This window comes from Chroicocephalus ridibundus, chromosome 13, assembly GCF_963924245.1.
Source record: "Chroicocephalus ridibundus chromosome 13, bChrRid1.1, whole genome shotgun sequence".
Taxonomy (NCBI): domain Eukaryota; kingdom Metazoa; phylum Chordata; class Aves; order Charadriiformes; family Laridae; genus Chroicocephalus; species Chroicocephalus ridibundus.
In genome coordinates, this window is record NC_086296.1 from 5721442 (window position 1) to 5735946 (window position 14505).

Consider the following 14505-nt stretch of genomic DNA (forward strand, 5'->3'; position numbering starts at 1 on the left):
CTGTTTCTATGCCAAGTTATGAAGAGGGCAATATGGCCTGCAAAAGCAGCTGCAGCTTAGACCTACCTTGAGATACTGGAACCTGTGAGTGCCCCTGTATGGCAGGGGAGGGAGAGCTGCCCTGTTCAGATGGCTAATCCTTGGGTGACAAGACTTCGATGCTGCAGAGAACACTACCACTGGGCAGCAGTGAGGAAAAAGTACAAAAAGACCAAACGGATGGATACAAACAGTCTTCCTAAAAATCTGCTGAAGGCAAGTGTTTTCCACAGATCATTTCTACCACGGTTTCCACCTTTTGCCTCACCACACGGAAGTCCAGTCCTCGGGCGGAGAAAAGATCTCTGACGACTTCCAAGCCAGTCTACTTTAAGTGGCCTTCTCTCACTTCATTAACTGCCCCTTTGCCATCAAACTATTAAGAAATGGTAAGAGCAGCCCTGCAAGCACGTGCCTTGCTGTACCCCCCAGGAAGGGTCCTACCTCCATTTCACAGGAAGGACACCAATGGGGATTTTACTGAATGTCACAGTGCACAGCACCTGCTCTGTGCTATGCTCAGGACAACCTTCTCTATAGAGCTTTTCCATGAGGGGTTGTTCATCAGGTCTTATTTTTAAAGAATCTGGGCCAAGTCATCCCTGCTGTAGCTTTAATGACGTCAATGAGCTACAGCAGGGGTGAAATTGGGCCATTATTTTTTATGTCCATATGTCATGTGCCCATTAAAGAAAAAAAAAATGCAAAAGAAGATCAAGGAAGAAAAGTTATTGAATCAAAAGACTATCCTGTGCAGAGATTAACATCTAGACGTGGAATGTTTCTCTTTTGTTCCTGCTGTACATTTATAAATATAACAGTTTATGGAAAAAGAAATACTTCTGTAGTGTCAAGGTACAACGCGAGTTCTGTAGTGACAAATTATATTCAGTTTTTGTATCCTGTTTTGATGAAAAAAATAACAAAAAATCTTTACTGGGAAAAGGCCTCTTCAAAACTCAACAAAAGTAAGACACAGTTGCCAGTAACTGTTAGTTTCTCCATTGTAAGCCAATATTAATCACACTCTGCATACCACCACCCAGTAGTAAAGCCCAACGGACCTTGTTCTGAGCTCATTTCTTAGTAAATCCAGAACAGGATTATACAAATACCAAAAGCAAAATTATGAAATATAAGTTTAAACCTAAGCAGTGTTTTCTGTGAATATTCAAAGCCTCAAACACCAATGTGGAAAGGGATGCAGCTGAGGAGACCTAGCCTGCCAGATGTAGGACACCAGTCGTGAACAACGGCAGTAACAGCAACCGCAACGCATCGTGCTGATTCTGTGATGATTTTCAAAGGCAGAACAGTATCATTTATCCTGAACGAGTGTGCACACATGTTTTCCACCCAGCGTGCCCCAGACCACCAGGTACTGCCCTCGACTCAGGCTACCCAAACCACAAGATGCATCACAGCCAGTAAGACCTACAACCAGAATTTCTCAATTTCAGATTTAAAAGTCCACTTAACTGACATTTAAGCCTATGAGTAACTGTATTCGTATGAACACAGGTAAAATTACTCACCAATATGCCTTTAAAACTAGACAGCAAGTTTTTCAAAAGTGTCCAAGAACAGCAGTAGATCACAGGAGCTTGGAGTTCAGGGCCTTCATTTTGTATATAACTTTTCTTTCAAAGCTTAGTAGAAGATTCCTTTGAAATACTTGACCCCAATTCTCCAAGTCTCAGCTTTAGTCAAAGACTAGGTCTTCTTTGCAAAGGCCTTTTTTCCAATTGTTTTCCCTTAGCATTAATGAGTTCTTTTTCCCACAATAAGCCAGCACAGTTTGGGGTTTTGCTTTTTTTATTTATTTCCCTCCCCCCTCCCTCCCCCAGTTCCAGCACTGGAATCAAAATAACTTGAGATGGAAAACGTGTGACCTCCCAAGCCTTTATTTACAGTATCACAAACCACAAGGGAAGGATCTGTACAAGTTTTCCAGCTGGAATGGGAACAGCAGGGAAAAACGTGCTCTCATTTTTGCAGCCGTGATATTTAACACATCACAGGAGAGAAGGATGGGGAGGAGGTAGGAGGGTTAAAAGCAAGTAATGATGCCATGGAAATATCAGATGAAGAGGTCTCAGCCATACACAGGTAGGTTCACGTGATTACATCCTATCTCCTCAGAAATAAACAGGGTTTTATACATGCAAATGTAATTGCAAAACCAGTCTGACACATTTAATGGGGTTGCTTCTTGACTTCTACATTTATAGAAGACTGTAAAATATAGAAACCTTCCGGACTTCACCTGAATTTGTATTAGTGCTGTAATGATCTCTCTTCATGCCACCATCCCCCAAATTACTACAACAAAGTCTTTGTCAAAAACAAAAAGCCTAGAAGCAGTGGAATCTTCCTCAGATATTTAAACAGCGCAGACAAACACAAATGAACAAGGTTTAGATCTATAGAAAGTTACTTGCAGCAGGAAACTGTCAGTTAGTTTGTGGTTACAACCACACCAGTGTCACAGCTCTTTCCTCCCAGTTAAATATGTATGTCCAAACAGCTCCTTGTGTCTAGTGTTTCTATTGTAAAAGGAGGAAAACAATCAAAAGAAAAAAAAACTCACCCATATTTCCACTAGAAGTTTCATAGTGCCAGACTATACAGGAGACCATCTTTTTTGAAAAGGGATCCTTCTGTACCTTTCCAAATATTTTTGTGCTAGACTGCCAGGTCTAACTCAGCTTACCTGTAACTACCTCCTGCCTTTATGAGATCCCATTCCCCCTCCCTTACTTATTAGCAGCTCCCCCTTCTCCCTGCCCAGCACTGTAACAAGTGCCACACTAACCCACAACCTTCACACACTGAGACAGGGCAATGCCACAATTGTACTGCTCGGTTACGCTGCCAAACAGGGTTCCTCTCCTTGCCAGTACAAAAGCAGACATCACCCAGCTCTCTGAAGTCTTATCGCCTTGATCTAACTCACTGTGAAGTGTTTTGCAGTATAGTCTATGAAGGATCCAAGACGAGGATAGACTTCTCTGCATTCAGTCTGTTTCCATAAACTCATCCCTTACAAGGGGTACAATCCTCATTCAACAGGTCACACAGTAAGTCCCCGGGTAAGTACAGGGCACCGAAAAAGTACGATTCAGTACAATTTGTGCCCATATAAAAGGGCACAAGGCTCTGGAAGGGGAAAAGCTTGTCACATTACACAGCCAGGGGTAGAAACGTACCTAAAAAACCACAGCACGGTGTGGCACAGGCACAAAAACAGGTGCTACAGGCAAGGCAGGGAGTGCTGGAGGGGCATTAGAAGGAACCAATTGCAAAGCAAACCTGTGCTTCCTTTTCACAGGACACCACACAGTGATGTGCACAAAGCACACCAAGCATGGACACCGCTTCCCCAGTGCGCAAGACCTCCGCCCCCAGCCTGCCTCACATCTCCTCAGGCTAAGGCACCCTGTAATTCCACCTGCTTTCCCCTCTCCTATGTATTAGCCTCCTGCCCGACATCAGTCTCTGCCTCTTCTCACAGCGAGAAACACTCACCCCTCATCTCATCCAGGCTTCTGCAGTCACAGAACCGGTGCAAACACAAAAAGGCAGTGCAGTGCCCCCGGACAGCTAGAAGTGAGGATGCTGAGGGACAGAGCAGCAGGTACCTCCTCATTCTGCATCAGCATCCTCCATCTCCCCCTGCCACACTGCCTCCCCCGCTGGCCTCTTGCCAAGGTCCCACAGCCACGCTTCGAACACCACAGGCACTTTGAACGCCACAGCTCGCGATACGTACACCTGCCCCTTAGATTCCGCTCTGCCTTTCTGCTTGCACCAGGGATTGAGGATGCTTTCCTAGATTTTGAAATCATTGTATGCAAAATACTCCCAGGTATGACTCGCAGAGGAACGCCCTCCCATCGTTTTCACTCTGTCCAGATCACAGCCTCCAGGTTTGGAAAAACAAAAGGCTACACAGGAATGCTGGCAGAACAGAGGGAAAAATTATCCAGTGCCTACAGCATTTTCCTGGACGTTGCTATTCAGCTCTTTGTTTTCACGAACGCTGCGCTCCCTGACAAGGTTTAAAACCCATTTTTCTCCCTACATTCCTTACCTGCCAATCCACGAACGTTAGTAGCTCTCTAGTGACGCAAGCCACATGGATTCATTCTGCTGTGAATACAATTCTGAAGGCAGTTTCCCCTCACCTGCCCAGGAAATTAATGGCCACTTGGGCACCTCTCTTGCCAAGCATCGTCAGCCCTGTTTAGTCCTTCAGGCAAGTGAAATGAGCAGAGCCACAGCCTCCGGGCACAGCAAACCCTAAACATTGCTAAGGACTGCATTTCTTCTTTGCTGTTACCGCTAATTCAGAGAAATACACTCTCCTCTGCAACAGCCTACACGGGAGCAAAGGAGGAGTGCGTGACCTAAAGGAAGGGAGGCAAAGCTCTTGGGACATAGATGTTCTCCCCTCGGCACCGGAGCACAAATCCACATGGCAATTAATGCCTCTACGAGCATAAACTCCTCTGTTAAAGCTGCTGACAGCAGCTTTTCTTCCCAGAGAGACCTGTCTGCAGCTCCTTCAGAGAGCTGCGGCGGGCAGAAGAGAAGCTGGCGGGCTCTCTCCCAGGGACCTCCAGTATCCCAGAGGGACGCATCTCGGCACTGGGAGCAGCCTACCCGGACTGGCCCTCGGCTCTGCTAATCCTGAAGAGAGAGGCTTCAGGAAGGGAACCAACATGGGAACTGGCGATGAATTCGTTGGGAGCCAATTTCCCAACAGGAGATAACTGAGGAATTCAAATCACCCTTAGTTTTCAAGGATTTCTGGTAAGAATATTTGCATGTTAATACAGAGCTGGTGTCGCTGTGGTTTCAGTGTAACTGCTGCAATCCTAAGGTATAAAGCCAGAGAAACTAAAAACACATTTCAGTCTGGTAAGTCAACAGTCTCAGATACAAACTCATTTATCCTTTCTCTGTTCTTCCCAGAAATCTGTTGCTCTTAAAGCAAAAACCAGCAATTTTTTGAGTTTTAGCATCCAGCAGCAAAATACAAAGTTGCCCTATCACAGTATCACCACAAAGAGAAACATTTGGTGGAGCTAAGAGTTAAAAACACCCTTTCTGACACAGGAAAACAAAAAAATCTGAATGGTGAGGAATGTACTGGAGGAAAGTAAGAAGATGCCAAACTACACAGTCAGGCTAAAGGCTTACACCCCATCTATTGAAAATCTCCTGTTCAGACACTAATTTTGTAGGCAGATTTAACATAATGATAGACATTTCTAGAATTCACACAAAGAGGTTTGGCAAGAGCCGGACATGTACACAGTGAACTCACACGCAACACTCCAAAGGTTACAGCATAAGAGAGCAGCAGGTACATGTATTTATAAAAACCATTAAAATCTCTTAAAATTTACTTGTTAAAAAACACCACAGGGTACTTGCTTCCCCCTTACACCCTCTACTGAGGAAGTTCTGCATGTCAACCTTCCTGGCAATATAAAGCAAATTTAAAGTTCAGAGGGCAAAAAAAGGTAGAAATTAACAATTCATATGGTAGTGCCAGAAGCTGCACACTGTTTATTTCAACACAAATAAAATGCAAGAAGATTAAGATTTTTTGGGGGGGAAAGACCTACACAAGATATAAATATACACAAAGAATTTACGTTAATCACATATCCTGTGCAGCCTTCCTCCCTTTTAATTTTATTTACTTTAAAGATTTTAAATAAACAAGGATGCTGACTAAGCAGAAAAAGGCGCAGAGCATGAGTTTTCTTTAAAAAGAGGTTTATTACTAATACAATGTCTGTGCAATTGAAGCCAACCACGTCCTGTGACTGCCAAGCCCTTCTCAAAGGCAACTCATACAGCCATGCTTCCAGACTCCATTTTGTCGCGTTTCCCCCCAGCATCTATTCAAGTGGAACCCAAGCTAAGGTTAATCCCCTCTCTCACCAGCAGCGAGCTACTATCCGTCAGACTCATTACCATTCTCCCTAGTAACATCTAAATGGTTTTCTTTAATATAGAAGAAAAAGAACAGCCATCCAGCTGAAATGCCAGAACCTACCTTCTGCAAAAAATCTCTCTAGATGCTTCTGAATGCAGGAGGGAGTAAAGACGGCATTGCTGAAAAAGGATGTCACTGTTGGTCCACATGTGTCAACATCCTACAAAAAGATAAAACACAGTTGCTTAACTGCCATGCCCATGGGAAATCAACAGCAAGAATAAAGCTGCGTTATTTTCACAGTTATACCATGCTAATGGCTCCTATGCAAACAACATAAAGCTACAACATTTTATAATTGCACATCAGAGTTTCTCTGCAGACATCCCTCCGGTATGTCAGAAATTCAATACGTGATAGTAGGCGGCAATGAGCACCTCGGGGATTTAAAGTGCGTTCCAAGCCATGAGTCATCGTCATCTTTAACTCATGGAAATTTAAAAAAAAAAAAAAAAAGAGAGAGAGAAGAAAAAAAAATACACACGCGTGCGTTGCACTGACCACTTTCATGTGCTCTCTCTGTACAGTACCATAACTTCCCCCGACAGCATTTCCCTTTTAAAGACATTGTCAAACTATTTCCATGAAGGGGACATCATCACAGACAAAAAACATCACATCACAGCATTCTTCCAGACAGCTCCCCAGAGACTGGGCAGGATCCCACATTGGAGGGTGGAAACAGGGCTGGAGATGAGCTGCATTTATAAACCCCACAAGTCCTTCCACACCTGAGGAGGGGTGAGGAGAAGGCACCTCCCACCGCTGCCGCTGAGGACAGTGAGGCCAGGCCCGAGGGATGGCCAAGAGAGGGGTGATGAACCAGCAGCACCCAGGAGGACGGATCCAGCTCCCTTCCTACACAGCTTGGGAAATGTCAACCCCAGGCAGCCCATTTACACTTCATTTTCCAGCCATCAGCTACCTGCTTTTCCCCCAAGGCTGGTTTTTGTCAGGAGAGCTGAGGGCCAGAAGGAACTTGTAACCATTACCTGCCAAGCAGCTTATGCGGTTTGCTTCCTTATGCCAAGCAGCCCATTGCCTTTCTAAGGGATTCCTTCAGGCAGAGTCTCATCATTACCTCCAACCACTGGAAACTTGTTTTTAATGCTGCTTTTAAAGCATCTCGCTTGCACTTCAGGGCACACACATGTGTGCCCCCCTCTCAGCCATCACTCCCCTCGCTTCTTAGACCTCCCCAGGTATATTCACATTCCTTTAGGTCTTCTTTAATTTCTTGGCTTATCCTTGGTTTGCCAGCCCCTGCTGTCCTCCAAGCAACAGCCAGGACAGAGCAACAGCTCTCGGTAGTGTGAGGTCTAACAGGGTGGATGGAGAAGGGACGGCTGGAGCATTTCAAACGACCCGCGGGCAGCCAGCACAGCTTCAGGAAGTCGACTGAGATCAGAAGATAGCTTGGCTACACGTGTGGGGAGGACAACGGGGCCTCAGCAGCTCCCACACACTCCTGAAAACCACCCACAGATTAAAGCTGCCTTAACTCGCTGAACTCCCCGGCAGCAGAAACATTCCTTTCCCCTTCAGGTCAGGGAGGGCACAGTTGTCCTTCCCTGTGTCAGGAGCTGTGTTTTGCACCAGAACATGCAAATCTCAGTCCACATCCACACAAGAAAGGCATCTCCTTGACTGGGACCAGGATCCAAGCCACACCCAAAGGCTTGCAAAAAAAACCAAACCAAACCAAACCAAACAACCACCAAAAAACCCGAAAACACCAATCTACTCTGCTCCCCGCACCAAAGAACCTGAAATGCTTGGAAAACCCATTGATAGCTTTAGCTGCAATACTCTGCTTCAGTTAACAGACAGATTTATGTCTTACCAACAATTAAGAAAAACATAACGGCTCTTTACTCTTGTACCTTCTTGCACAGCAATTTAAAAAAAATAATAGTGCTTGCACAGGTCAAGATTCATCCCGAAGGAAGAGCAAACAAATGTGAGTAACATTTCAGGACCACTAATCTCAGAGATCTCACCAAGAGCAAGCAGCCAGACAGCTTAAAAATATATTTAGTCCACAAATGCTTATTAACGTCACTTGCTGATTCACAGCTGAGCCAGTTGCATGGAGCCCAAATGCCACTTCTGCTTTCGCGCTGGCTTTCAAAAAAAAAAAAAAAAAAAAAAGTAGAAAGAGTTGGGGAGAAAGTTGCTTAACCCATCTCAAAACCTCCTGCAATGCAACTATTAGATGTGGATCTGTGGATCTGTCTGGGCTGGAAACTACAGGTCCAGTCTGTAGACCTAAGGTTTACGAGTCTGATCCGAGTTTTAAAAGCAAGGGATTCCCATGTGTTAGGTCTGGCTCGCGTACAGCTTTCCACTGCGGTCTCAAAGCAGCCACCACACATCTCCGTCCTCACGCGCACAGAGGAAACGCTCCTGCCGCACAATGCTATTGCGGCGTTTGCTCAGCTTTGCCAGACGCTCTGAGTTGAAAGCACCAAATCTGAACAGCCAACCTGACCCAGCTATCCGGGATGAGCTACAATTCAGTACTTGCAACACGTGTACATAGATGTAGTTGTCTTACGTACTCACTAGATGCCATTCCTTGGTGTCACCCAACTATGACTGCAGTGTGCTACAAAGCTGAATCTTAGTTTTCTTTTATTTTACTGAGTATCACTTTTGTTCCCAATATTAATACAGTCAAGATCAGATCATAAATAAAATGGACTCTGCAGGCTTAAAACAAAATTCCCAGTGAAAACCATTACTACTTTTAAAATTATATCTTAAAATCAACTGAAGAAAAATATTTGATAGATATAAACCTGCGTCACGAATTTTTGTGTGTGCTCTGAGGCAGAATTAACCCACTAAATTCCTAAGGTATCCTTTAAGCAATTTTTTTCTTCATAAAGGGAAATTTACAGTGTTTCTTCCCCTACTGTTATACACAATGCGACGATTTAAAACCCACAGGATTTTCTCTTTAAATCACCTATTCAAATCTGTATAATAGAAATATATTTAAACATAACATTTTAATCTTGCTTTGTATTTGAACTTTGAAACGCTTTTCCAGCAAAGCGAGTATCTCATTAGTCCTTTTAGCCATTCTACCACACTGATCTGCAAGTAAACAAGAATCCTCACATTACCTTCCTTTTTTAAAAAGGATTCATTATATCTACATAGTTTTTAACTCAATAAACATCTAGCCTGATTGAGTCTCACCACTTTTTAAATGTTAAACAACAACTGACTCCTCGTCAAGTGCATGTCAATATCCATTCTCTATCTGTTTTCACGAGCTAGATAATTTTCTGTATGGGTATGCAACATCCTCCCAAGAGGAACATAACCTACACCTAAGAAAATAAATTTTAAAAAAATGGAGTCGGCCAGAGCCCTGCTCCATTTCACTGGTGTGGCAGAGCAGAGCGCAGTTCTCAGGATTCGCCGGGGCCTGGACCCACAGTTCCAGAAAGAGTTTCAGTGTTCGGCTGACCTACTGTGGGGGCAGTCTTGAACGCCTCACTGGGTAGCTGTGCAAACCTGGAAGCGCAGACGCAAAACTTCTTCAATTGAACAAAAATCAATCTTTCTACCTGCTTTATTCTTTCTTGTTTCGGGGTTGGGGTTTTTTCCTTTTTTGTAGGCTGGGGAAGGATGACAAAACTTCTTATTTTCAGTGACAGCAAGTCTGAAACAATTATTCCAAAGAGAAAGACAAAATTCTCTACACACTTGCTAACAGTACTGAAATCAAAAGCGATTAAAAGCAAAAACGTTTCTGAACAACAGAAACTGAAAGTATTGCCTTTGGGAAAACAATAAACAGAAGCATTTTCTCTACAGTAATCACTGAAAGTAACAGATAATTACTGTAGTCTAGGACATTATGACATATTTATAAAACTTGTTTTCTGGACTAATCATACACAATTCACCTTGACTGTATTCCCAAGTCATCACTTTCAAAACTCACTGCAATTTGCAGAGCCCTAACTGATGCTATTCTTAATTTACTTATTTTTAGGTGTAAGAACAGATCACCGATGCAAAATTTAAACTTAAAAAATGTCAGTTTCAAGCCTCTTTTAGATTGATAATAATTAACTCTGTGTTTCAGATACATTTTGTGATAAGTGGTAATCAAATACACAGCTAAAACTGCTTAGCTTTTAAAATTATACTACTGAAGTGCAGGAGACTTTGGCATTATTAAACAAGGGACATGTTTGTCCAAAGCAAACCACCAGGAAAAAACAACCCAACAAAAACACTGAGAAACGTGAGTTAATTCAAGAGTTCCCAAAAGCTACAAGAACATTTTTATTATGGGTGATTTGCAAAGACAAACATTACAAACTGCCTCCCTTCCTCGAAAGGCTTTCAGGGAAAATGTTTTAGCACAAACGTTGAAAACGCTACATGACACTAACAGAACTGGCATTTACCTTTCCATGGAGGGCAATTAATTACAAGATGCTTTCTGCTGGCTTCTGAAGGCTTCTCTGCTTAACTGATGTGTTGTGCTCCACTTTTCAGTCCTTCCTCCTAAGAGGTACCATCACTGCCACCACTAAAACACTTTGTACTGGTGGGATGGGCAGAGCTCCCACCTCACCACTGCCTGAACAAACACATTTGGTGACAGCCACAGACCAGGACACCCTGGCCTCACACCCGAGATCAGAGTCCTGCCGAGCAAGGGCAAAGGCAAGAGAAAGTGAGATTCGCGTGCTGTTTCTGCAGAGACACTGACAGCACTATCTTGCAGGGATAAAAGAACTAGCAAACCTGTTCCTAGCGAGCACCACAGCTGCTTTAGCTCAGCCTACTGCTTTTGCACAATCTGCATTACTAGATACTAAGCCCTAACAAGTGTCAGCTGTGGTCAAACACTGCATGCCCGTGGTTTGGAAGCATCAGTTTCAGACCACGGAGTCACAAGAGTCCTTTATCCTCAGAGAAGGTGTTTTCTGTTCCCATATCAGTTAGTCACTGTAAAATACTAAGGGGATGGAAGTGAGCAACTAAAAAGCAATAAACCAGAAAGAAATAAATTCAAAATCCTGAAGAACTCTGTAATCAGAGGAACAGGCTCCAGGATGCGCCAGGAAATTAATGAACGTGCAAGATAAATGCAGCAGTTAACTAGAAAATACGAGCGGCTTGGAAAGGCACCTAGACCATTTTCCCCTGTCTGATGCTTGTAGCATCTGGACCCTTCAAAGTGCTTCTGGGGTCACGTTCCCTGAGGAGCACAGGGGTCCTGGCCTCAATGCGAGCAGCCAGACCCAAGGGGAAGGGAGAGAAAGCAAACAGCAAAACGTTTCCAGAAAGCTGCTTGGGCTCTGGACGTTGCTGTATAACGAGCTTTTCATTTGCAAAGCCCTCTCCCGCCTTTCTTAAAAGTCATTATTCCCTTATCTGAAATGGGAGACTGGGATGTGAAGTGCTACAACCCATTCCTCTGATTAAGCTGCAAGAAAAGTGCATTTAAAAAACACCAACTATGCTCTCTATGCACCCTTACAAGATTTTTTTATGAACCTCACATCAGTCTATGTAAAGAGGGCAAAGTTCACATTTGAAATCACACATCAACAGTGGCAACCTGTTCCCCGTGTCCTCCAGAACACCTCACCTTCCCGGACAGAGGATGACCTGCCTCCACGGTGGGAGCCCAGGAATTGCAAACAGCAGCACCTGCTCCACGCTGGCGTGGTATTGTTTTGAGATGGGCAGTTACAATTCAGATCTTAAAAAGCAGCTTTCCTCCGCCTCTGTTTAGAGCCAAGTTTCAAACTCCCCTCTGAGAGAAGTATAACCTACGACATTCTTTTCCCAGGAGCACAAAAGTGGGGGAGGAGGGGAAAAACAAGAAAAAGCCTCTTGGTGGGTTCGGCACCTGTGTATGGTAAAGGCACTTCATGTTTTATGCATGAGAATGCTATCACCCCTGTGAAGATTTCTAAGTGAATCAGCCAGACAGGGTCTCTACAGCCTGCTTTTAGGAGGACCTTTTTTTCAAAAATTTATTTTAATTCAACCATTTGATTTATATTACTTTCCAGTCATTTCTAGCTGGGTATATTTCAAGCAGAGAACTCTGCATCAGCTTCCACCTTGCCCTTTCCCATATAAATGTGGCAATTAGCACAAAAAAAATTAGTCAACTATGCAGTATTTCACCTTAAATAAAGCAGCCAAGAAATAATACACCATTTAATCTGTACTTGACAGCCAGGGAAGAAACACAGCATCTCAGTAACATGCTTAAAGAGGGTTTGAAATCCCTTCGTAGACCTTGATGGAAGCCTGTCCTTGTCAACAAAACCCACAATCCATAATAATGCTCAGTATTGTGCTTTTATCCTCGGGTTTATCAGAGCTCATCTGCTGATCAATGAGGAGTCCCGTGGAATAGCACTTTGAATTTCAATGTCAACACAGCAGTACTGTGGTAATGATTGAAAATATTTACATATTGCCTCATTGATCGTGGGGTGTTCTTTTCCAACCATCTGGCTACTGGGCACTAATTTTTTTTTTATTATTTTTAGGGCTTTAAATAGTTGTAAAGCAGGTTATTTGAACATCTTTACAGCTAACATCCAACATTCCCCTTGAATCAGGTTCTCCTGTTATTTTTAACCCAGAACATTAGCCATAGCATTAATCAATTTCATCCCATCTCAGGGAGGGGAAAAAAATAATTTTCTTAACGAGGACAAAAACAAAAAAAAAAAAAAAGACAAACACCTGCTCCGTGCTTACCAGAATGATGTGCCAATTCAGCTACAAGGTCTCGTTTTTAATGTGACTCAAGGGTGTCACCATTTTGACAACAGATGAGTCAAATGGAAATATGTCACTCACTCCGCACTCGTTGCCAGCCTCGAGATAAAGAAACCCTGTAAGGGCTGTTTTTCCCACCTCCAGATGGAATACCTTCTGATAACTGCAATGCTAAGCCCCTGGGCTCTGTCGTGCGTGCCTGTGTTTATACTGCCTTTAGTAACTGCTCGAGTTATCCAAGCCAGGCAGTTGAGGCCAGCTGCTGCCATACAGACTGCAAGGATAAAGCTTAAACAAGCACCAATTAGTAATTAGTCTCCCTCGTCTTCCCCCGACTGGGTCTGTGCACTCGCCCAGCTCACCCGGGCCATCACCTGCAGCAGGCTGGGTACGCCTCGCCTGGCTGCAGCCTCTGCCACTCCGCAGGTCCCGAGATACCCACCAGGGTGTCACAGCAAGAAACTGCGGCAAGAAACAGGGATTTAACCTCAAGAAAACACAAACAAAAGCAAAGGCACTCTGAGCACCCCAGCACAGCACAAGCCGTTGCAGTTTACTCTTGCCTAGCTGATCCCAGGTTTCCACATAAAAATAAATTTTTAAAAATCTTTGAAAAGCTTGTCTAGATGTATTCTTCTAGAAAGTTGAACGGCAAGTTAAATAAAATATGCGGGAAAGACCGATATCTACAAGATCTACAAGTTTGCTGCAAGAGACCTCTGCAGAATACTCAATAAGAATATTAAAAAGGTGGTTCTCAAACAGTTGTCAAACTGATTTCAAGGGGGGCTTTTTTGGTGTCTCCAAACCTGTTTATAATCAGAAGCTAACTCTCCTAGCTACTGCTGCCATAAACTTGATTTAGGAACAATGGGAGGTCTAAAAGACAAATCATACTGTTTTTATTCCTGGTTTAAATGCAGAGTCTCTCAACACGGTTTAGCTGATGATTTTTCGTAATGATCATCATGACAAAAACGTTCTTACCTCTTTTTTCAGTTCTACTTTGATAACAAGGAATAAAACACAATTTCTGTCAGCAAAATGACATAGAGACAACAGAAGAGACAGCAGGGGGGAAAGAAAAAAGTGTTCTAACATATCTACCTTTGATAATACAGATGCTCCATTAGACAACGAACTCCTCCCTCTATGTCAAGCCTGGGGCAACCAGATGAAGAAGAAAGACAGGAGGAGGGCAGGCAAAGGCTCTTTGCCCTACATCCTCTCCGCCTAGACAGCCCAGGTATTTCTGCAGACATGGTCCAGTAAATCTGGCTCTTGACCTAACAAAGTCCACTGAAAGCCAGGCACGGAAGGAGAAGCACCTATGAAATGTAGGGAGCAGTTTTCCTTACAGCTTTGCATAAGCAGCTATTGCTGTTAGAAGCCAGTTTATAAGACTCTATAACACTGAAAAGTTCTACTATCCAGAGTCTTTTCCCTCCCTACCCCGACACGGTGATGCTGCATTTCCAATTCCGCTATTTCTCTGAGCAGAGCGTCAAACGGAGATATCGAAGTGCACACCCTCAGCAAGGCAAGTCAAACCAGCTCTTGCTCTTCTAAACAAAACGATAGATCAAAACTGGGACGCCAGAGCAACACACAGAAGCTGTACTAAAAAGGTTAATCCTTCAAGTAGGCTTGCCCAAATATGCTCTTCCCTCTCA

General features: G+C 43.7%; 1 protein-coding gene across 13 annotated transcripts in view; it reads right to left on the reverse strand.

Moving 5' to 3' along the window:
- The window catches only part of PITPNM2 (phosphatidylinositol transfer protein membrane associated 2), a 136845-nt gene that overhangs the window by 114374 nt on the left and 7966 nt on the right, over positions 1-14505 (reverse strand). For all 13 annotated transcript variants that reach the window (XR_010073157.1, XR_010073154.1, XR_010073156.1 and 10 more), the window contains exon 2: positions 6113-6212. The gene's annotated coding sequence lies outside the window, so the exon portion shown is untranslated. The remainder of the gene's footprint in view (positions 1-6112; positions 6213-14505) is intronic.